We start from the raw sequence: 25,204 nt of genomic DNA on the forward strand, positions 1-25,204 counted from the left end.
TCCTTCTGAAGCAAGACCCTATTTTAAGGTTCCTTTGGTGGGCGTCCTTGATGTGTACAGCTGCAATATGTAAACATTTCAGTTTTAGATTGCCTTTAAATCAAGTGATTAAAATTAGTTTCCTTTTTTGAAAAAAAAGTACTTTTAGGAGTATTTTTTTTACGCTGTACTTTTTACTTTTACTTTGGAAATTTTATTATGGAGTATTTCTATTCCTGAGTAAAATTCTGGATACTTCACCTACTGCGAATAACTTCAGTGAATGAAGAACAAGATTGATCTAACCGTTGGATTTATACGTTTTACATTGAAAGAAATTGATTTGGAAATATGTTTCTTTCACCTGATTTTAGTTATTTTGTAATTACTTACATACACTATTTTCATTTTGGCCTTTACCAAAATGTCTACATAACTTTGTATTTTGTTCCATTTGATGATGTAGTTTTCAAATATTACTCAGTACTTGAGTTGCCTTTTTACCAAATACTTTTTTACTTTTACTTGAGTAATTTCTTGCGTGACTTTTACTTTTTTCCTTGAGTAAAAATATGTTGAAGTTATTCTGCTCTCTTACATTAATAATTTCTCGGACAGCTACTTCTTGCTTTTACTGAAGTAAAAATATGGTCAAGTTGTGCTATTTTTACTTGTGTACAATTTTTGGCTACTCTACCCAAAAGCTAAATCAGAAAAAATCTGTAAGGGAGCAAATACTTTCCAACACCCTATACAATCTCAACTTCAACTGCCTTTTAAATAGGCTGTCACTCTCTCGTGATGTGGCCTCTACCCAGGGTGGGAGGGGATGTCGTGTGCTCAGGTGAGGGTAGAGTAAATGCCTCTATTACCGAGATGGACCAGCAGTGAGCTGTAGCTTTAGATGTCTTGTTTTGGCTGTTATTCAACTGTGACTTCTCAGTTGTACACCCAATTGGAAGTGGTTTTTTGTCCTTGGTGCTCTGTTTGAGTGATCTTACCCGCCTATTACATGAGGAATTGGCCTCACATCACTGTACTGCTTGCATAAGTGGGTGGAATTTGTATGGAAGACCGACAAAAAGATGACTTCTTTCTGTTTTAACAGCATAAAATATACATGCAGTTTAGGGAATAGTAAACTGCTTTACTATTCTTTTTTTTTTTTTTTTTTTTCAATTTGGATACCGATACAGATGCCTGAGATTTATTATCGGTCGATACTAATATGGCTGATGATAAAAGTAATGTATTACAGTACCTTTCTATACTGTATTACAGAAAAGCATTGACTTAAAACGTTTCTTTTTAAACACAGACATAAATGTACTGAATTACAAATGTATTTGATAACTCTGCATCAATACAGGACATTTACTTACAGCAATAGATTCATACACTTGGCCAAAGATGTAAAAACAACCTTAATTTGTTCAGTGCAAGGTGACAGACATGACTGGGTCCCGGCAAACTAATCACATTCAGATAGATCGAGTTAAATAAAATACGTCAAAGTAATTCATACTGATTTTGACACCAAAAGCTTTTCTTTCTAAATACCCATCACTTCCTCCCAGCCGGTGTACTACTGTTACAATTTTATGTTTGGACTTTCATTGCAAATTGTATGTCAGAAATAATTGCTTTGTACAGGAAACTATCTAACAAATAATGGCATTGTTAATATTGTAGTTATCTGACTAAAATTGCTTTCAGCATTTTTATGTTTTATGCTGCATATTGCAACATGTTTACTCTGTGTATTAGAGATGCTGAATCCAATTTTAGCCAATTCCAATTTCTCTCAGAGAGCAGTAATTGTAAATTTAAATTGTGTATTTTCTCTCTCTCTCTCTAGGTTCTGGTCGAATTGAATGTTTAGCTTCTTTTATTATGAAACATTAAAAATATTAATAGTAAAAAAAAATACAGAAAAAGCAAAAATGGCTTTTTCTGTACAGAGTTTTCACTCTGTCACTGAAAAACCAAAACTGAGATGTGCAGAATAAAATTAGCCTGGGAAAAAAAGAATAATAATAAATCTCTTCACAAACCAGATTATAGGTCTTTTAATCATTCTATCCATGACCCTGCTAAACACACAAAACTGTAACTAGAACCATTGAAGCAGAAAATGAGCAAGCAGGTGATGCTAATGTGGGCGCCTCATAATTAACGAGTATTATTCAGTCAGGAGTTTGGCCAGTTTGGAGCATATAATATATGCTAACACAATATCAACGTGTAAAGACATCGGCAGTGACATTCTAGAAGCAATCTTTGGTGACAGTTCAACTGTGAAACCATAAAAGCATATTTCTAAACTGTTGAATTCTCAACATTATTTTTTAGAGGTAAACATTTATCGACTTAGCTGCAGAGTTTCATCGTTTCAGGTTATCCACTCTTTGAAAGACTGGAAATAGTCTTAAAAGGTAAAGGTCTTTTTGCTTCTCAGGTTAACTGCCAACAAATGGCATTTTTCACGTTTGTTTAAAAACAGGATGTTTTTAAAGTCAAAGGTGAAATCATCTGTCTGATAGCTAAGGCTTGGCAAATGAATCAACAGAACAATGATCCCCAAGCACAACAACAAATGCACAACATGGCAAAAAAAGATGTTGCAATGGCCAAGGCAAAGTGCAAACCTCAAAGATACCAAGGACTGATAAAGTCCTTGGAACTACTTTGGATTCTTTCGGCTAAGATGGATGTATAACTTATTGAAATGTGGGGTACACTTGGTTGTCCACACACCAACAGCATTTCCTGTTACGCTTTTTTACTGGTTGCATTTCCATTGACTAGATCATTGCTCAATTTGACATTTTAGAAAGGCCACTAAGAAGATGACAGGAAGTAGCTAGAGGATGATGGCGTGGTGTGTTTTTTAAAGATATATCACATGAACAAGCTTGTTCACATGTGATCTTAGTTGAGTTTCTTATTTTGTGGAAATACTGTGATTGCAAAAATGGAAACAAATCTACTGAATCCTATGTTTTTTGTTTTGTTTTTGACAGTTAAGGTTCAATTCAAACGGCTTAGGTCATAATATGTTTGAAGTCACTATTAAAACTCTGGCATTGCTGCACATTGAAAGCATACTACCATCTGCTTATTGTGGAAATTCAATACATTCTAGCCCAACACGCTGCTCTGTAGTTGTATCTCCATAAAACGTATGTCGGAATTTGGCCTTTTATTTTGAGAGTGTGTGGACTTGTGTGTGCCTTTTTAATACGTTAGAGTTGATACACACAGACACACACACACACACACACACTCATTTGTTTTGGTTGATATTACAAAATCCCACAGCTTGATATTATTGCTATGCAACGTGGAGACGCCTGCCTCCACAAATGCAATCTCATTTGTTTATTCGGAGGGCAGGCTCGGCTCACAGTGGTGGGCATTTAAACTGCGGGGAGGAGAGAGGGACCTGACGGGGGACGGAAAAATAAATAAATAAACCCGCGTCAAATGCCACAAATGGAATTTCAATCAGTTTTAATCTGCTGGAGTCCTTGAGGTCTGCTCACAGTTGTAATGTGCCTTTGCCTTGGCTGACATGATCGGTGTCCTTCATGCTTCAGATGCCGTTCGCATCGGTCATCTGGCGCACGCAGGATAATCCAGAGCTCCATCAAAAGTCTCACACCGCACCTGATAATGAAAACAGAGGGAGTGCCGAAGAGTCGCTCTTTTGTTGTTGTGCATTTCCTACCCCTCCAGCTCCTTTGTGTCTGTTTATTGCCTTGAGGAGGAGAAAATGTGAGATAAGTCGTCAACACGATAAGGGAACTAGCTCAGGATATAAGAAAAAAAAGGAAAAGAAATCCCCTAAGAACTGCAGCTCTGTGGAATAAAGTGCTCTTTCATTTTCTGCGTCTTCTATCCCTTTCTCCTTCCCCCTCTTGTCTTCCTTTATCTACTCTTCCTGTTACACAGACACTCATTCCTGTGGTCCTCTGCTTTCTCTCCGATTGTATGTCTTTCATGCCCCTACCCATTCATGTCCTGTATTGCAATCTAGTTTCTAAAAGTACGTTTTCTGGTAACTGCTATTTCATACTCTCGAGCCCTTTTACATCTGTACTTGACGAGTTTCTAAAGAGCTGATCCTGATTCGTATTAGGAGGATAAGAGACCGAGAGAGAGTATTAGACAGGAGTCGAATCACCTACTTGAGTGGGCTGCTGGGACGACAGACATAGGAGGAGCAGACTCCTGGTCAGTGTGATTGTTGTTGAGGTAGGGATACCGTATGATGAGATGCTAAAACAAAATTCAGTTCAATTTAAGACTGAAAAGTAAAGTTAACCCTGCTACTATTAAAATGAATGTACTGCTAGGCATGGGCGATCTGGACTTAAAGTTTTATCACGTTATTTTGTGGTACTTTTCTGATGGCAATAAATGCAACAAATGTGATATGAACTATTTATTACTTAAAGTTTAGCTAACTGTTTGACTGTGACTGTGTAACCTCAATTATAGCCCCACAAACACAACATATAAAAAACATATGCACAGAGTGACTGCATTTAGTCATATTTTCAATTTTCTTAATATTTGTTGACACTCTAATTGAACAAACTGGAGAAAATAGTTAAAATAACAGGAAAAAACACACAGACACAAACCAATCAGGCACACTTTCAATGTTGAGGTCAATATTTGTTATTCCCTCACCAAAAACACACCTGGAGTGTTGCTTGGATTCTTTCATGCATGGTTTAGAAATCCTTTCATTTCCAGTGGCAACTATTCAACTATGGAAAACACCTTGGTGGAACTAGCCCCGCCTTCAAGGTGCAGCTCTTCTTTAAGCCTTATAGAGCACTTCTTCCCCCATGACCTCTCCACTCAGCTCCTTCAGACTAGCCAGCCACAATTAGCAAACACCTGGTGGAACTGTGCACCTGCTGAGCTCATTATAGGAATTTTTTTTCAGTGCAGTGCTGGTAAAACCATTGTTCAAGCATTAATAGAGGAGCCATGTTGTGAAGACTTCCTGAAGGCGGAGTTTGAGAAAGACCAGGAGTTCTTAAAGAGACAGAGCCCCAATTTATAGGCTTAAATTACAAACTAAAAATTATTTTAAGTAATATTTGATATTGAAATTTTTTAACAACTGAAGTTAATGTAGTTACTTGATTGTGGTATAAAATTTCACTTTGTGCTTGGAAAACGCATACCATCCCTTTTAATATCACCCTCAAAATACTTAGGTCAATGCATCCTCATGACAGTTGAGTTTTTTTTTTTTTTTTGATATACTACAAATCTTTTGAGAATCTTTCCACTGAATCCGTTTAAATCTGAGTAACCCACAACAAATTAAGATTTTTGATAATTTAAAAAAAAAGTATTTTTATTTTTTGAAGAAATGTTAGCAAGTGTGTAGCAACCAGCTCATTTTACAGGGCCGGAAATTTGTAAGGGCATTCTGCCACTGCCTTTTCTTCCCTTTTGGATTATTTTTTGTTTCCTCACATGCACCCCAACATACGCACACACACACTCCACTGACTTAAGACTGATGACCATGGGCTGCGGCCTTGTCACGGGGCGCGAGGGCAGGCAGATGGGGACCGCAGCCCGAGGTGGGATGCTTCTCCTTGGGTGTGCTGGTTTACAGGCTGTAGCCTCCTAACTGGAGCGGGGTCACTTGTCACATGCTGCTTTTTATATACCAATCGCACATAGGATAAAACGGTCCCTGTAATCAAGTTCCCCCCGTTTACGTTCCGTCTTGTGAACTTCTTCATGTATCTTGCCGTTGAACAACTTGGATGAACATAAAGTTGATTTTAATTATGAAGTAGAAGGAACTACAATATATGAGTTTCATTTATTTTTTTATCTAAAACAAGTAAACTTTTTTTATGGTGCCTCTAAATAAAATTGTGTCCTATCTTCAGAATGAACTCACATTTTTAAGTCTTTTGTTACATCTTATAGGTTTATTTAGCTCTGCCCAGCTTTGGATTAGCTTTGATTACATTCTTGAAGAACAGCATGATGCCTTCATATACCAATAAGAAACATTCAAAGGGCGCAAACACTTTTTTCACAAGTCCTGATTTTAGAAAATATATATTTTTGTCAATTTTGGAAACATTCTGTTTCACATAGTTGAGTGTTTTTGAAATAGCTTCCATTTAAATTCAGGTATGTGATGTTTCATGCACCAAAAAAAATTATAAAAAATGTATAGGATTGTGTTTTACATTTCAATTTACAAGATAGGGAATACTTCATTTACAGTTAGAAGTAATGATTTATACACTTAAGAATTATATTTTCCCTTCCTTTTAATATTTAAATCAGGATTATTGTTTAAAAGCTAAAGCAACTTCAACTGTTTTACATCATGTAAAACAGAAACTCCCACAACTGAGCATTTTTTTTCTGTAACATTTTACTTTTTTTCCTCCTTACTGAATAATGTAAATCTATTGAAAATATTGTTGTACAACTTTCTCTCCAGAGAGACCAGAATCAAAACGCCTCTTTGCGAGTTTTTCCGAGCTCGCACACGAATACCGAATTTGTGTTTTGTTGTGCGACGAGCAGAAAAAAAAAAAAAAAAAAAAAATTATATAATAACAAAGAAAGTTTCTGTTTTCCCCTTGGGTGAAAAACGGCTGACAAGAGGTGCCCATTAGCATAAAAATAATGCAAAGTGTTGTGCTCTGGCTTTTATAAGGTGGCGAGAGTTACGGTAAGTTTCACATCCATTAACCTTGCATTATGTTGCTTTGTGGCTTCTTCCCTGCTGAATTCCTCAATAAGTCAAATCCATTTTTCACAGTTTCTAGAAAGAAAAAAAAAATAGAGAAACTAACCTGTTTTTTTACTATTAATAAATGGTGACTCGGAAAAATGTAGTAAAAGCATTTATTAGCAACAAAACAATTATTAGTAAGTTTAAAGATTTTTGCCACAGTGCTCTCAAGAGGAAGTGCGTGGCTCATTTCTGAGCTGAATCTTTTGTAGGAAAGCTACTCAAATCTCAATGCTTTTTGTTTTAAAAAATATCTTTATCCTTCTAAGTCAGATTTTTCTGTTTTTCTTTAAAGTAGTCTTAATCTTGAGTTCTCCAGGTTTTCTAAAGATTTTTTAACAATTTCCTTAACTTTGGCTTCTTTGTCGCTCACTGTTTTATTTCGACATTGCAAATGTCTCTTTGAGTAAACATCCAATCCTCTATATGTGGTATTTTAGTTTTTTTTTTCCCATACAAATCATTTCTCTGTATAGCAACAGATATCTTTGTTTAGCTATTTTAAACGATATTCATTTTAAATGGTCGTTAATATCCCAACTTGCACTCCAACTGGGAGGCAAACATAAACACTGCTCGACTATAATAAAATACATGACTGTTTGTAAAGGAAGATGCGAACAGAGTTTATAGATTCAGCTTTAAACTGTGACTATGACTTCAGCTCTGTGTGCTGCATCCATGATGGGTGACGATTTAACTCATTGATCTCAAGCTATTTCAGTGATTACGAAGGCAAGGACGGGTAACAATAAAACAGTACGACTGTATTTTTTGCAAATATTCAAAACCAAAATGCGTAACATGATAGTTTTCCTTGTTAATAAAAAGAAAAAACAATATTTATTAAGTACAAATGTATGTGTAAGCTAAATTTTTTGTTTTCTTTTTGTCATGTCTGCCCGTTTCTTTTGCATCTGGAAATTTTTCCTAAAAACTGAGCTATCTTTCTTGTTACTCTATGTTCTATACAGCCAGCATATTATTCATTGAAATTAAAATCAGTTCAAAAATACCTTATTTATCCCAAAGGGAAATTAAATTGTTACTCATATTAGCCATGTATTTTCTAAGTTGTTGAAATGACAACAACTTTGAAACTTTGCACAACTCAGTATTCAAGACCCGGAAACAATATTTCATAGTTGCATAGTAGCATGTCCTTGTTGAAAACACCAGCGGTTAGCAAGAACTGCTAATCCACCTCTTTTGCTTTTGCCGCTCGTCTTTAAGTCTCAGAGAGACCCAGAAGTCTTGGATATGATCGTTGAAATAGATGGTTTGAGCTTCCTCCTCAGGAATTATTTAACCTTTCAAGATATTAATAAGCTGCATTTTTTGTTTTGTCATCAAAACAAAAAAGAAAAAAAATAGGTTGATTTTAATGTTGTGACTGTATACATAAATTTAATGTCGGTTTAAAATCTGCTGGGGAAAAAACATATGTCATTTTCAATCAGAAAAAAAAAAATAATTTACACTACATGCTTTCATTTTTTAGTTTTTCCCATTAGATTTCTTCAGTCTTCTTGTATTACTACCAGGTCTTGGCGCAAAAAGTCATGAAGATTACTCCTCTCCATTAAAGCGCCCGCAGAAATAATTAATCTCTGCCACACTAACAGTAAATATTTAACATCCCGACGATGCAGCTCTATAGCTCACACAGATGCCATAACACTTTCAGGCAAAGCGGTTACGCTCTCTGTTAATGAAGCTGCATTATCCATGCATCCTGTCTGCACTGAAACCTCTGCATTCATAAATTTGCAGCCGTAATGTGATGAAGTGCGCCCAGGTGTTCCAAAGAGCCGAGACGTTGATAACGTCAGAGGGCCTCGGCAAGGCATTGTTGTGTACGTTGCGTTTTATTAATGGACGTGGAATGAGAAAGTGGCCACTGAAGTTCTCTTGAAGTGCTTGATACGCATCAGCGGATATAATAAAGCAGTCATATTAGCTATGCCCCAAGCACTTACCCTGAAATTTTTAGTAATGTGATCTATCCTTTCTCTAGCCCTTATATTGCAGCTTGTATTTTTGATATTTCCCCAGCAACAGCGAATGTTAGCCAGTAGAAAGAGAAAAAACAACAAAGGAATTACAAGTCCTTTTTTTTTGCTTAGCTTTGTGCTGATTCGTTCAGTAATGGCTCTGCTGAAGACCCACTCTGTAGTGAGAGTTCATGAAGAGGGATGTTGCCTCAATAGATTGCCTTCGTGTGCTTTGTCTGATGTCAAATGAGCCATCAGGCAATTGCACTGAAGTATTGTGGAGCTCTTCATAAAGTACGATTCTTAGCAAGGCCAGAGCGCCAATCACTTCAGCCCATCGGACTCCTCTGGACACAGCAGCCTTATAAATCTGCAGGAACAAACCTGTCCCCCATCTTTCTTTTTATTTATGTTTTTTTTTTCACAAGGTCCTCACAGAATACACATGTAACAAAAGCATAAGCCATGACAGGCTGTCTTTTAATGCAGCGCTACAATGTAGAAGTTAGAGTGAGAGGTAAGCTTTTTTCACATTTTAACTCAACACGATCATAAATTAGTGCATATTAAATTGGGATTTGGTAGCATCATGTTTGTTTACATGATTGTTATCCTCATGTCTCTTTCTACCAAAGACTGGATGACAAGTCTTTGGTTCATTGGTCTCAACTAGCGTCTTTTTTTGAAAGTCAGTTTTACTTACAAAGACTTCAGTGTCCATTTTATTTGTTGTTTCAGTTGTTTTACTTATTTTGGACATTTAAAATGTGTACCTGTTCTAGTGTTGGATGTTTAAAATGTAAAGTTTATATTAACATTATGTTACAAGAAAATGGTCTGCAAAAGACTGAGACTGCACTGCAAAAACATCATATCAATATTGATTTAAAAAAAAGTGAGTGCTACTGGCAGATTTTTTTCATTTATGAAATTTTTCCCATGTTCCCAGTGGAACTAGTGCTTATTTTACTGGATATTATGGAATCGTTGACTTAAGACAAGCCCCTATATTTCTCTTAAAAGCTACTTGTTAGTTTTGTCTGATTTCAAGTGTACTAACATATTTAGACTAGAAACGAGACAAAAAAATGAGGGGTTAGTTTTTGCATTGAAAATTAAGGTCAGTTTGGTTTAGAAAAGGAAAACACATACTACACCCCTTAACAAGTAATAAAACAACAAAGAATATATATTTACATCCAAATATCATCCAAATACGCAATAAATATATATATACACAGTAAGTACAAGACTGTCAACCAGTTAATGTTTTATATAATACCATATTTGGACATAAACAACAATACATTTAGCTCAAAAAGGAGCTCAATAACGAGAGTTATTGAGGTGTGACAAAATTTAGTAACAGAATAATAAAAAAGTAATATTTTTGGAGAAAGGATTTTTGTCTGGTTGATTATTGTTGGTGTGGAGTCAGAAAGGAGGCATTTCTAGAGGTAAACACCAGGTCTCACTGCTTCCAATTATCCTGATGGCCTTCTCCTGCCACCTACTGCACCGCAGACAGAAATAAACCGTGGAGACAGGAAACTCCTACAAGCTTGGCAATAAAATAAATAAGCATGTGTGAAAACATTGAAAAAGGCAAGCTCTCACCCCTCTGACCCCCATTTTCTACAACTCTTCACCTCTACGTCTTTCATGTCTTCACTTCCTCTTTATATGTCCGCCGCCTCCCTCGGCAGCAACGCCATCCGGCAGCAGTTATGACTGCGCGCCTTCCTTCCTAAATGCCGCCGCCCGTCCTAGGCGTCTCCCACAGGTCTGCTCATGGGCACCGTCTCGGTTGACGGCCCGCGCTCTCTCCACCGAAGCCTCGCCGGCCTAATTGGAAGGGAAACGTCACCCCCTCCCTCCTCTGGTGTACATGCATGTCCAAGAGGGTAAGCCTGTTCGTCAGGCTACGGGCAGTGAGCAATTAATGAAGAATTACTGCTTCGATGGACCCACACGGGGCTCGGGCTACGATTTACAGCAGTAGGAAGGTGTCAAGCGAGTCGGGCAGACGGAACCGGCACAGAGACACAGTGACCGAGGAACAGATAAATCATCCATCTGACAGAAATTATGCTTCCTGTTAAATCTCGTAAGTGTGAGAATGCTGGTTATGTAACCATCAAGAAACACAACAGTGTTACTAATCAAAAAGCTTAACCGGAGATTAAGATACAGCAAATGCAGGGATATCCTTGCCATCAATACCAATCAAAGTCCTCAAAGGAATGGAATAAATAACAGCACATTTGTGTATCATTTATATAAAAATACAAGTTATTAGAATTGATAGAAATGATTGAACTTGAGTAGGTATAAAATAAATTAAAGGAAATTTATTGTTTTTCCTCAAAATGTTTTCAATTATTAGCTGAAGTTGGGGGATGCTGTAGTGACATCACTCCTAACACAGTGGGACTGTGCGCAGTCCCACTGTGTTAGACTGAGCCAACGTGCGCCTTTTCACAAGTTTTTTTTTTTTCTTTTTTTTTTTTTTGGGGTGGTGTTTTGGAAGTTGAAGGTATGATGTAATAGTTTATCATTTTTATCATTATCAAAATAGTAGCTCAAATGTCCTGATGAAATTCAAAGTCCATTATGCCCACCCTTGTCACAAAATGTTATGTATCTGGCACTATTCAAATTCTAAAGTGTTTCATGAGGACACAACATAAATAATGAAAAGAAATTAAAACATAATATTTAACACATGTGACTTAATATATTTTCGCCAAAGTCAGCACTCAGATCTTCAACACTTAATTATTGATCAAAGTAGAGTTGCCACTATTGCCTCTGGACAGTTTTCATAGATTATAAGTCTGTTGTTTTATGGGGGGGCAGCAAGGGATGGGGGACCGTTCCCTTTTGTTGAGAATAATTCATATGATTTATGGATGAAAAACAAAACTATTTGTTTGATAGTCATTATAACGTATTTATTCCAAAAGTGCACATTTATATGAGTTGGCTCATGTAGTCTCTTATGTGATGAGCTAGTTTTTGAAACGACGGTTTCAAAGTTGCAATTTTTGCTTGAATTTCCATCAAGCACGTCCTGCGGTTTCAAATCCTTTAATGAGATGCCAGAGAAAGCACCAGAGAGACTTTGTTTTTTCAGAAATGAAGCAGTGCCCCTCGTCTACCTGTCTAACTGACTGAAAGATGGCTGCTGTACTTCAGTTACAAGAAATTAAAAACAGTCTGTTTGGAAACAGGGTATGAAAAGGGAAAAAAAAACCTGACAGTCATGGTGTGAAAACCAGTGAGGCGCCACCTGTTACCCATGTTTTGAAACCGACTCGCAACATTTCTCTTAATTTGCTACCGGAAATATCTTGTTATACTCATATCCCTTCTATGAAATCTACAACTGTAGAAATTCATATCTTTTTGTAATAAGCAGTAGAAAATATTACTTAAACTTAAATGTATGTATCAAAATAAGAAATAAATGTTATAGATAAAACAGTACAGCAATAGAAAGGATCGTTTTTGCTTTTGCTACAGAAAAAAAAATCATTTAATTTTATGATTCTATAATTTTTTTTTACTTTGCTAGACCTTTGCTCAAAATGATCCTCCAAGAAAGAATCTCAAACCAGCATTTGCCTCGTCACTTTGTCTGCATGATTCACATACTTGTATAGATCTGTATCATATTAGCAGAAGGGGTCGTTTGGTTTTTATCTCAGGTGACTGTAGGTGACTACACTGGAATGTGAGAAATGAAAACCATTAATATTGACAGTTTTCATGGAACAATCTCATAACACAGCACAGGATGGAACAGTAGTAACTACGTGAAATATGTTCGAAGATAAAACCTTTTATAGGACGACTGCATGACCTGAAGAGGAAGGTACCGGTTAGTGTTATCTTACAAGAGGCCTGAAAATTGATTGGTAATATAGTGGATAGTATGTGAATTATGTGTTTATGTCCGCAGTACTAGTGCATCCATGTTATTAAAGTATTTTTTTAGACATTTTACATTGAATGTGAATCTGTTTTAGTGAAGGTGGAGCCAATTTACAGCAAAAAAAAAAAAAAAAAAGTAGCAGTTGCTGTACTTTGTGCACAATTTCCCCATGTTTTCTTCCCCGTCTCACCTCCGGGATGTCACGTTGACATCCTCAAGTCTTTCAGGCGCCATCAAGAATTTTCGAAAGTGCTACAATCTCTTAGTGCCTCGCACAGATGTAAAAATGTTCCCTTCTGGCAAACATTGAGATACCATACGTAGAAAGACAGCTTTCTTTAAAGTAATTTTCTGTATTTGTCAAAACGTCAGTCAGTGACAACCTCTGTGAAGCATGTTAGCATTTTGGATCGCAAAGCCACTTTTTCCTGCCAACTCCTGATGGAGGCTCAGATGAGGCGGGCCAATCAACTCTCGAGCCCCGCGTGCCATTTGATTTCTGCCGCTGACGGAGGCAACTGCCAAGACGGGGCTGCGAGTGTTCACTCACTCGTTCACTCACTCACTTCCCAGCTCCGATCCAACACACACGCGAGCCCATCTGGCACCGTGAGCGAGGAGCCGCTTTTCTCTTTTTAACCCCCATTACTCACGAGGTGCTGATTCCATATGATGGGTGTCAGAGCCCCGCGGTGTACATCTCCACACTCATGCTCCCACTTATCTTCCTTTCATGTGATTACTGGTAGTCTTTTGTTCTTTTCTGTTTTAAGAGCCAGAGATGGTTGGATGAATGCTTTGGTGTATTGGGCACCAGCAGAGTGAAAAAGTTCCCCGTACTCCTTTAACTTTCCGCATTTTGTTCAAAACCACAAACTTTAATGTATTTTTTATTTGAGTTGTTGTATGGTCCAGCACACAATTGTGCATAGATGTGAAATGGATAGAAAATACACAAAATTTGGTTAAAAATAACCCTTTTTATTACCATGAAAGCACCATCACCGTGGTTAAACATGGCAGAGGCGTACTCATGTTGTGGGAAGTTGCTTAGCATTGAAGGAAAGATGGGTGGAGCCAAATGTTGGGCAGTCCTGGATGGAAGCCTATTGGAGTTGGCAAACAACTTCAAGCCTAACCAGAACCACAATACAATACGGCAAAAACACAATTTTGCCAAGTATTTTGTCTAGTTTCTAGTTAAAATCTCCTTATATGCTTTAAATAAGACAAAACTAGCTAAAGCAGAACTTTTCTGCAAGACATGGTTGGTTTTTACAAGTCAATCATTCTTGGATTTTGATAAAACTGAATAGTTTCCACAGGTAGATTACTTTCCCATGTTGTAAGTGAACAAATTTGCCAGTAGAACTAGTATGAAGATTTCATATCTTACAGAAAAGTTCTTTAACTAATTTTCTTATTTCAAGTGTGTTTTATTTCATTCTAGAAACTAGACAAAAATGCTTAAGATTTTGTGTTTTTGCAGTGATTGGTTTAAATGTATTTAAAAGGCCTAATTAAGTCCAGAAATGAATCCAATCTAAATCTTTAACAAGACTTGAAAACCGATGTTAGAAAACACTTTATCCAATCTGATTGAGCTTGATCTGCAGTTTATTTTGCGAGGTGAAACAGGCAAACTGCTCTGCCTGTAGATGTCTGAGATAATTCTGGTATTTGTCTGAAATACAATTCATTTTTTATAGATTTTTTTTTTTGCATCATTTGACTTGTGTGATGCTGAAAAGTGTTTCCATTGCTAATTTCGACACGCCGAAAAACCACCTCATCCGAGCGTCAAAACATTTTATAGAATGATTTTTTTTTTCAAAATTGTGTTCAATTAAGCACATTTATTTTCAAAATGTCAAATTGAAAAATGATATGGTCAGTGGAAACGCAGCTTGTCAAATACAGCTAATTTTGGTGTTTTAATGAGACAGCGTATGAAAAGATTGGAGGCGTGCGAGTGCTTCAGCATGGCTCTATAGTACACTTCTGTGTAGGGTCAAGAATCTGCACTCGGCTGGAATGCCGGGGACGATGTGGAGAAAGTCAACATGAGCAGGAGGATTGGGAGGTCATTTGAGCCAGTCTTTATGTTGTCCAAACACAAGCAGCATCACAGTGAAAGCAATTACCCACCGCCTTGTATGATCCCATTAAGCTCACGTTGGCTCATTTTCAGCACGCATGGGCCCTAATGATGGACGAAAACGAGATGAAATAAATTGCTTTTATGCATTTTGTGTTTTAGTTGCTTCTAATAAGAGGGAACCTTGAGTGTACGGCCTTGGCGTGATTGGGAAAATATCTGTGTACGCGTGGCGCTGCAGCAGAAAGCAATTTGGTTGGTCAGTGGATGTAAATATAACACGGTTGTGATTATTCTTTATCTTCCTCATTAAAGCGGCGGAGGAACAGCTGCACGAGCACACTGGGCAACTAAAGAAGGGAGGCACTCTATTGTGACTGAAATGATAAAATGCATAATTAGGTAGTCAATGTTGTGTTCCATCTCACGCTCGCGTATCCTCACTCTGTCTTGGCCTGATAGGTGCAACTCTATGTTTCCTCTCCATTTTCAGAAATGATGATGTTCATTAATGCAATGCAATTTTGGGCAGGCCTCTCTCTCTCCCTCTCCCCTGCGCTCTTATTCTCCGCACCGTTTTGTCTTTGGTAATTTACCTTTTATTGGCTGGCTTAGCAATTTCATCAGAAACACGGGTTCATTTAATAATGTATGCGTTTCGCTGTTGTGTACCGTTCTGACACCCACCTGTAATTGCAGTGCAGCTGGGTGCACTCGGCTGGATGGATGCACCGGCTGATGGCAAGGACTTGGTGAGGAAAATGACGACAAAAAAAAAAAAAAAAAAAAAAGATTCAGAGGGAAAATTGCTTTTTTTTCCCCAACCCGGGTTGTTTTAATCTTAATTTGATCTAAAGCTTAGTTGCTAATGATGTATTGTCTCACTTTCACTGGTGTTGTACATTTTCAGCTTTGCAAAAAGAGTAACTCCTTAATATAGAAATGCAACAGCCAGATCTAAATTTGGTATGATGGTTTTATGCTGTGGTTGCTGTTACATCAAGGGGTAGCATGAGCACACAGAAAAAGATAATTTCAGTTGGGCTACAGAGGAGTTTTCTATTGCTTGCTTTTATGTCTGGCCCTCTGGGAGAGGCTGTCCCTGTGTGTTGTTACAGTTTAAGCACTAAAAAGAAAATGGCTCGACTCTCCTAGATATTAATTAAAACATTGTCGCGTTGCGGCTAATGAAAACATTGCATTGTTGACAAAAGTAGCTCCTTAATGAAAAGATTTGACTGCCTAATCATAAAGTCCGACTGGTGACGATTCTTAAATAGGGTGATATGACTCACCGCCCAGACTGCCATTCAGTCGAAGCAGAAAAAGTAGTACACAGTAAATGTTTCTGTTATTTCAGCAACAGATTGAGTAGAAAGAGTTAAATTAACACCAGTTCTACTGAGGACCAAATAGACTTAGGCATCATGTTAAATTTATATCCAAGTGTTGATTTAACACAGTAAAATTTGGTGTGTGGGAAAGTCATTTGCTCTTCAAAGGAGTTTTCTATTGCTTGTCTAGCTAAGCCCTTCATGAAGATTTGCCTTTAAACTGCTGGAGACTAAAGACCTCAAAGGTAAACATAGATCCTTGAGAAGATTCATGTCTTATAAACTTGTAACTTTGCTTAATGAACAGCTCCTTAAAGCTGCAGTATTCAACTTTTATAAACAATAGTATTTTACATATTTGTTAAAACTGCCGCACTCTGTCCTGACTGTATAAGACATTTAATCTGTGAAAAAAAAGCTCCTCTGCTATATGTGTATGGAAACATACACATGTTCCTGTCTGCTCCCAGTCAGAAACAACCAGAACCATGAGGAGGGTCTTAAAGCTGTCAATCAGGCTTGTGTATGTGCTGTTCATTGTGCTAATGGCAGATAAATAACTTAACATTACAGAAAAACTGTTCGGTGACCATGCGAACTAGTTGCACATTCACACAAGCTATTAGGCTAGCTACTAGCTGTAGCATAGCAGAAAGTAAGGGAAAGGATGTGAGCACCGTGTGCACAAGGGTGATTGTTGGTATCTTAATTGTAGATTTCCTTTCCGTGATAGCAGGAGAATTGCTGGATTCTTGTTTGGGATTTGTGAAGGCGACTAACCTTGATCAAAATCTAAAATAAATTGGTCAAACCTGAACCTAAAAATTCAATACTGAACACAATCAAAGATCCAAGACATATTCAATTTAGCTAATCTGGTAGAGCAAATAAATTTCAAATGCATCATGTGGATCTACTTATGTGTCCCTGGACTCCTTGATGGTCCTATGTACATGTGTGTGTACCGTCCTGAAACTCGACTGCAGTCACCCTTCACTCTCATCTAATTGTCCTGCAAAGCCCTGCAAGTGAGCTCATGGTCATGGATGTCTTTGTCCTTGGGTTGGAGCACATTGGGTTCACCTTGTCATGCAAAGTTTAAAAAATGAGAGGGGGAAAAAAGGAAAGCCTATCTTGTTAAGCATGCACACCGATAAAAGCTAGCAGAGCGACATACTGTAGATGCTAGTGCCTCTCAGTAGGATGGACATCATTATCTCCACCCTTCACACCCTCCTGTCCTGAGGAAGCTGTTAATCTCGCTGTTCAAAGGGGGAAAAAATGAAGGAAAAACTGATGAATGAAGTTAAGGGAGAACACCTCCACTGCTCCACATGTGCCATCCTCCGCTGTCGCAAGGGGACAATTTTTATAAGAGCCAGTTATGGAACATCACATGGCCAAAATAACATTAGCGTGGCGGTGACAAGCATGTGAAGGCAAGATGAATCTGGGATAAAAATAAGGGGAAATGAATACAAATGGTGTCTCCTTCACCTAGAGGGGGAAATAAATCATGGGTGGACTAATGTGGTGAATTCTTTCACCTTCTCTCTTTGCTGTTTTTCCCCCCCCCCCTATCGTCTCCACAAGACACTCGCTCTCCTTCTTCTTCTTTTTTTTTTTTTGTGGCCTTTCATTTCCCGACTCACTTCCTCTGATTAAGTTAGTTTCCAAAGTGTCCTTCTGTATTAATAAACCGCTGTGGGAGCGAAGAACGCAGAGGTATTTGTAGGTACGTGTCAAGGTGTCATGACGTAGAAATGCAGCAGATTCTGTCGTCTCTCTAACCAGAACGTAAAGTGTGACTTAAAAATCTCTGTTTTCCTCCCGCTCCAGTTGCATAGCGTCCGCAAGGTTGCTGTAGGAAACACAAATAAGCTATTAAATCAACGGTGTCTAGTAAATTGCTTTCCCGCTTAGTTTACTTGTTTGAGTGAAATACTGCTTTTCGAAATAATTGAAGCTGCACTTTGTTTTACAAGCAGAGGTGCATTCTTAATCTGATATCTCCAGTGTTTTGACCTTCAGTGTTTATACTTAGCAGTTCAGTATATCCATGTATTCATTTATTTTTCTTCCAAATCGAGTCCTTTCAATTGTGATCTCAAGTCTGTCCTTCAGTGGCTGAACATTTCACTCAGTTTTCACATTAAGAGTCTTAACAAAACTGTTTTATTCCAGAAGAAAAACAGAGGATGGATGTACTTTAAAACAAACAACAACAAAACAACCAATAAACTGCATTGGACTTGCAATATGATGCTCTTTTTATGACATACAGTGTACAAAATGCTCACCTTGGTGACGAAGGCTTTGGTCCTCATCCGTTCTTGAATTTCTCTAGCATGACGAGTTGCTTTTGGAGATCTTTTAGTGGACTCAAGTTGTTAGACACAAAAAACCTTCGACACAAGATATGTCTTGTGTCTTTTTGCATTTTAATTTCATAGAAGGTCTGATCACATTTGTCCAGTTACTTTTACTTTAAATGATACTTTACATGAAATTATTAATACACAAACATTACAAGCTCTAACCTTTCTTGTTTTTACAATGCAATTTTTTTTTAGGTATTTCTAACATTTTGATCTTTTCTATTTTGGCTCTTTTCTATTTTCCTGCTAATCGACGCAACTGTTAGCAGGGTAGCACTTTGGTAGAATCTGCCTGTTGTGACAGTTCCCCCTTGGCTCTCTAAACAGAGCAGTAATCCACATTAAACCCCATGTCCATCTGCATGTGTCCGAGTAATTCGATTAATTCTGCTCAGCTGTCCACCCTGATGTTAAAGTGGATTGAAAATCACAACTTGAGCCTTGGAAGCATGGAGTCGAGCCAACACATGCCCACTGAAAAGCAAACGGATACAAAGCCATCTAAGTGGATCGCACATGTTGCAGATTGAGATATAATAGGTTAATACGAACACAGGGGCAACCAAATGGATTGTGGAATAAATACAGAAGGTAAAATTCAAACATTAGGCGTATGTATTTTTTATTTATTTAAAAAAAAAGAAACATGCAAAATAGGTCTCCGACTACCATTTACGCCTTTGGATTTCAGAATGTTTGTGAATTTAATTACCAACCGGCTGTACAAACAGAGGTTTTTAGATTCAAAGCAACAATTAGGTGTGTAAATGCTGGCCATTTGAGCCAATTTGCCTTTACTACACACATTCAACCCTCATAACAGCAGATCATGTTTGACTGACGCATATAAAGGATTTAAATGATGACTTTGAAGACTTCAACAATCCTTTTGGAAACATTTCTTCTTTGATCCCAAAACCTGAAACTGCTTCTGTTATTTTCCCTGAAAAAGTGGAAACACCGCGGTGTAATGGGACTCGGCTAGACTGATTTGAGGGAGCAGAGGGCATGTCCCGATTGATAGATGGAGGAGGAAGAGGCAAAGCCTCGCATCAGGTGATTGTGTGTTACACGCACACCCGCAGGCAAGTCGACCTTGCTCCCCGCAAATCTCTCCGAGTTTCAAGTGAAGCCAGAGGTTCAGACCCAAGAACAACACTTTGTATGAGCACTTAACATGGATATAGGAGTTTAAAGGCCAGGGCTGGGGAACGGTGCGGCGCATCACGATAAATTTACGCCAAATACTACCTCTTTTTTTTTTCTTCTTCTTCTTTTTCTTGTGAACTTCTGACAAATGTGAAATGGAATGCGAACTTGTTGGGGGGGGGTTTTGTTGCCGTTTCCATTGTAAGTAGAAATATTCATTGTTTTTTTTATTTAGCTTGTAGAATATTTAATATCTGGAAAAATATGACAAGCTTAGTATTTTTTCCTACAGTGTAAATACCAGAAAATGAGCTAACTGCTTGCCTTCTCAATGAGAAATATTTCATCTTGTCCTCAATTTAGCTTTGAACTAGTCAATACTACCACAATGATTCCAACATATCCAAACCCAGACAAGACGGACAGAGATTGAACATTCAAAAGGATAAATCTTTACTCTTTCCTGTTTAGCCTTCCTGTTTTCCAATTTTGCACAGCCTGACTTTTTCCACAAAACAGGGAATAATAATTTATTTTTAAATAGCTTCTTTTGTCCTTCCTCTGACTTAGTTTTTAAACTGCCGAGTCTTCTCCCAACACTAACAACTTCCACACTGAAAAGGGTTGTTTTCAGCACAGATTTGAGTTTCTTGTCCATTTGTGTTATCCAACTGTATGGATATTTTTTAAAAGTTCAGATTTTAAAACGACTAAAATATCCAATCCTTTCTTTCTTACACTTTAGGGTCCATTTAATTTAATGCCAGAGAAACTGCTGCAGTAACTGTGCTTTCCATGAGCTGTAAAGTACATGGCATAGCGCAACACAAATAGTAAAACAGGCTAATAAAGTGTGCAATAGCCACACTTAGGTTAAATTTTGTAGGTGTGTCTTCACTAAAGCGGTGAATCAAAGTCAAAATAAAATGTTACAGATAATGTGGTATCGTTTAAACAGTAGTGTAGTTTTTGTTTCCTGTTTCTCCTGCTTTATTGTGAAAATATGGCATTTGTACTCGATGAAACTCCACAAGGATCTCGAACTGACCCATATATAATCTTTAAAATGACCATTTTGCTCTTACTTTTGACCCTTGTCGATGCTCTGACACCAGTCCTCAGACAGGCTATTAATTATACGGCTAAAAGATCCCGTAACTAGTCTCTTGGCTAACGCCGGCCTAGAAGATAAAAGAAAGTATGAGTAAACAGACCTCATATTATAATGTGGAGTCCAGCTGTGTCTGGATGAAGCTAATGACCCCACCCTTTCATCATTGGCACTAATTACACTCATCAATATTAATGAGCTCATTAGCATGGTGACAAAATGTGTGTAATTTATGAGCTATGTGTTCGCATTAGGAGTTAGGAAGGGAGCAGAGTGAGGAGAGGGAGGTAAAAATAAAGTGGAACTATACTTACCAGTCACAGTGAGCATTACTAATATATTGATATACATTTATCATGAACCGTGTCAACCAAAGTTAGCAAAAGACAGTGTTATTAGAGAAGGAGCTACAAAATGTCATGCCTAGTAACAGCATTCATATTCATGAACATTTATTTTTGAATTAATGTGACAAACAAAAAAGTTATGGATTATTGTAGAGTGGAAGTAAAAAGACACATAATGTTAAAAAAAAACAACCTTTTTACATCTTCCTATCATCTGACTTGCATACACATCACTACTAAAGCGAAGTTTTGCAAAATTCTGCATGTTTGCTGCACCTCTACATGCCTTTAGGAGACTTTAAACATGGCTTCTTTTTCAACTGTGACTTCCTTATTTCCACGCTTTCATAAGTCAGTTTTATGGAGTGCACTGCCCTGCTGACGGATTCTCCCACCGGAGTTGTTGGTCTCTGCAGCTCCTCCAGACCTCCTGGCTGCTTCTATGGTTAACTCTTTCCTCACTTGGCTTGTTGTCATAGATGGACGGACATGTTTTATTTAGCTTTGCAGTAGTGGATTCTGCCTTACTGTGTGCAATTCTTGTTCAAGAGTGATTTTTACCAATTGTAATAATGACAAACTTGATTGGACTGTTTTTTTTAACTAGGGTCGATTGGAAACTGTAGAATAGCATTTATTGGAATATGTGTCATTCTGTACGTAAACAGGTTTTTTTTCTGTTAAGTGTCTTGATGACATTAGTTGTGAATAGGCGCTGTATAAATAAACTGAACTGAAACCAAGTTTAACTTGAATTTGTGTTGGTCTACTACATAAAAATGGAACAAAAATACATTGAGGGTTACTACATAACATAAAAAAACTGAAGGGCTGTAAATGGTTTTGCAAATTAATATAAAATACCGTATGATATTTTTTGCAACCTTCTCTCTTAAAGTGCACCTCCTAAAAAATCTTGAAAATATTGTTTTAGATTTTGGCTGTTGGTGCTTTTCAGAGGTTTCTTTTTTTTTGCCCTGAAGCAGCTCACTGAAAATTTTTGAGCAACGATCTTTTCACACATCACCTCTCAAGCACAACTTGATACGCCTTTACTGAAATTATATTCCATTTGTGAAAGTTCAGTCACCAAAGCAGGGAGCTGAAGTTGCTCCACCGCTGAGTAGTCCCCTGGCTGTGTGGTGGTGTATGTGTGAAGCAGGGGGCTCTGCTGTCACTCCACACTCGCGTCGAGTTGAGCCGCTACCGTTTGTCAGGTGTGAAGGCAGTCAACTACCTCCGTGCAGATGGTTGCTTTATTTTTTTATTTGCAGCAGATTTTATTTTTTTTTTTTTGCAATCCCTTTAGGAGAACTAGGGGGAGCCAGATTGTCCCACAGATTGTGCTATCTCCATGCACTGCCGCAGGACTGTTAAAACATTAATAAAGCTGACGATATCCACCTGTTAAAATCAATAGATATGTTTTGTTTTGTAGTTATAAAAAAATAAGGAAAGTCCAGTGAAAAACAGCATGATACAGTTCACACCATGCAGGTGGCTGTCTCTCTCTCTCTCTGTCTCTCTCTCTTTTTTTAGATGTGCAAGGATAAATGTGCATAAGAAGAATGACTCCTGTGGGAGACAAGATCATCTCTTGAGACAGGACAAAGTCAATATGGAGAGTTACACAAAACCCAAAGGGAGCAAGCCACCAGAGGCGAGACGTATACTGACTGATAAAGATGAAGAGGGATAGAGCGAACAGCGCAGTGGGTTTTGTCTGTGTGTGTGTGAGAGAGAGAGACAGAGAAAGCAAGGGCAAGAGGGACAAAGGAGCTGAAGAGGCCGTTCAAAAAGCATGTTCTGCTTTAAACGTAGATGCTTTGCCCATAATTTATCTGCAATAATGTCAACACATAAATTAATTTTCATTGGTCTTTAGTTGCCATTAAACTGTTCTTGATCATTTACAATACTTGGAAATATGTGTTTGACTTCAGGTTCCTCATTATGTCTGATCATCTTTAAAACCCAGTTCATGTGCTTCATTAGGACTTCCCATTTGCATATGCAGCTGTAGGACTCTTGCAATGTGGATTATATAACTTAACCATGATACTAATACAAACATTTACAACAATAATCAGTAATGTGATGAAATGGTAACAAGGATTTATTACAGTTAAAACGGCAACTTGTTACTTTGATTTTAACACGTAGACACGTGTACTGAGAAATCACTGTTTAAAGTTTAAGTTTTGAAGATCTACCTGAAGTTAGAAGTTTAAATAAACATATTTATCATGGAGAATATTATTTCTTTTTCACTGTGCTTTGTAGAATAACACTGGGAGTCTGTTAGCTGTTAGCCACAGTATTTGCTCACTTGTCTAGCCTGTGGTCTTCAGCTTAACAGAAATGCTGTGCTAGCTTATTAGCATGTGAGCGTTGCTTTCAGAAAAGCATTACCTTAACAACAGTGATAAGTGGATCTCCTTTTGTTTATGCAAAATTGCTTTCCAAACAAATTTACAAGATTCTCTTGTAAATAAGTTAAATGTGAAGGTTTTAGCAGTTCTTCTCCAAAACACGTAAGCTAGCTAAAGCTGAAGTACAAACTTTGGAAATTGGATTGATGAAGAATTCAAAAGTGATTTGACTTCATTTGAACTAAATCACTCCATAATTTGCTAAGTTTGTCCATTAGCATGTTGATGAACTTTCTTGTAAACAATTATTTGTAGCTAGTTTTTTTTTTTTTCTTAATTGCACTCAAAGCAACTACTTGGTTGTTTTAAAATGCTTTTCTGAAATAATGATCATAATAATGGAAGTTTTAATTTGTTAATGGATTTTTTAAACAATTTAATGTTGCATTACAAATAAGACGTACTTTGAAATGTTCACAAAAACGCAACTTTCTACTTTTAGCGAGATTAATTATGTTGCTAATACAAGGCCTTAATTAGCATGCTAGAAGGTTTCACAGCAATAATTAAAGCTTTTATTTACAAAATAACAAAAGTACTCTAGCTGACCAACTTATTAATGTAGAGAATAATTGTTCTTCTGAAAAAAAAAAAAAAGAAGAAAAACACGAGGTAAATCTCCAACAAATAACAAGCAATACATTTTTGGGACATTTGTGGAATAAAGGGGCATTCTCTTGTTTTTCACTGAAGCATCGTTTCCATAGAAATAAATTGAAGTTTGATTGTAAGAAAGCACTATTAACACATTGAACATAAAAACCCAGAACGTTTCTCTTTAGTACAGACTGTCTTGTTAGGCACATGTCCTACACAAAAATGAAAAATGCCAATAGTTATTTGAACTTAAAATACCTCGGCAAAGAAAAATGTTATATAAGATGGTAATTGTGTTTAACAAGTTCAATACATCATTTATGTCATAATGTTGGTTATAACTCACTGAGGTATGCGACATAAACTCCTCCCACTCAAATGTAATCACTAAATCATGGAATGCCTTAACACCTTTGTAACATGACTGGATTTCAACAAACTGCTCTACAAATGCAAAGTTTCAGTACATCATGCTAAAAGGTGCACATGTTGAGTATTTAGTGTGCTTGTATTTGGGAGAGCCTTGCAAGGGCCCCTATTGGAGGAGCATAAACGTGATATCTGAAGTTTGATATTCAGATATTCGAAATATAACATTTTTGAGTAGTTGCCAGAAGTTCGGAAGAGTTTTTCTGTGTCCAATGTTTTAGTTACTGCAGTAGTTTTGAACCATTTTTTAAGATTCTTAAGCTGAAACGTTTTCTCTGACACCCAAGGGCAAGAAAGTATGTTAATATTTTAAATATCTTTTGATGTTTTTGTGCTTATCATTAATCATTATAGCTTAATTTAAATACCTACCTACCAAAATAACTTCCTCTGATGATTTCTTATGAGGATACCCAGGTGAATGCTGTGAATGGCTTGGATATCAGGCAGATATTAAAATTTTATGTGTAGAGTTTGTGTCAATGAAACTGTGTTTGGGTGTGCATGTGTGTTGTAAAAAAAAAAAGTACAAAACAGACAGTGAGAGAAAACATTCTCAACAGCATTCTGTCTTTCGAAAGCAGAGAAGGAAAAGCAGTAAAGACGGAAGCAAAGAAGAAAAA

General features: G+C 37.3%; 1 protein-coding gene and 1 long non-coding RNA gene across 3 annotated transcripts in view; both read left to right on the plus strand.

Moving 5' to 3' along the window:
• Positions 1–25,204, plus strand: part of LOC106952953 (protein FAM19A5-like) — a 176,389-nt gene that overhangs the window by 100,783 nt on the left and 50,402 nt on the right. The gene's annotated exons all lie outside the window — the stretch shown is intronic.
• On the plus strand, positions 20,733–22,828 carry LOC106952954 (uncharacterized). The gene is made up of 2 exons (XR_001426077.1): positions 20,733–21,098; positions 22,663–22,828. It is a non-coding gene; the product is annotated as an uncharacterized LOC106952954 (long non-coding RNA).

The sequence above is a fragment of the Poecilia latipinna genome, unplaced genomic scaffold, assembly GCF_001443285.1.
Source record: "Poecilia latipinna isolate Pla-1442-1.1 unplaced genomic scaffold, P_latipinna-1.0 Scaffold550, whole genome shotgun sequence".
In the NCBI taxonomy this organism is placed as follows: Eukaryota; Metazoa; Chordata; class Actinopteri; order Cyprinodontiformes; family Poeciliidae; genus Poecilia; species Poecilia latipinna.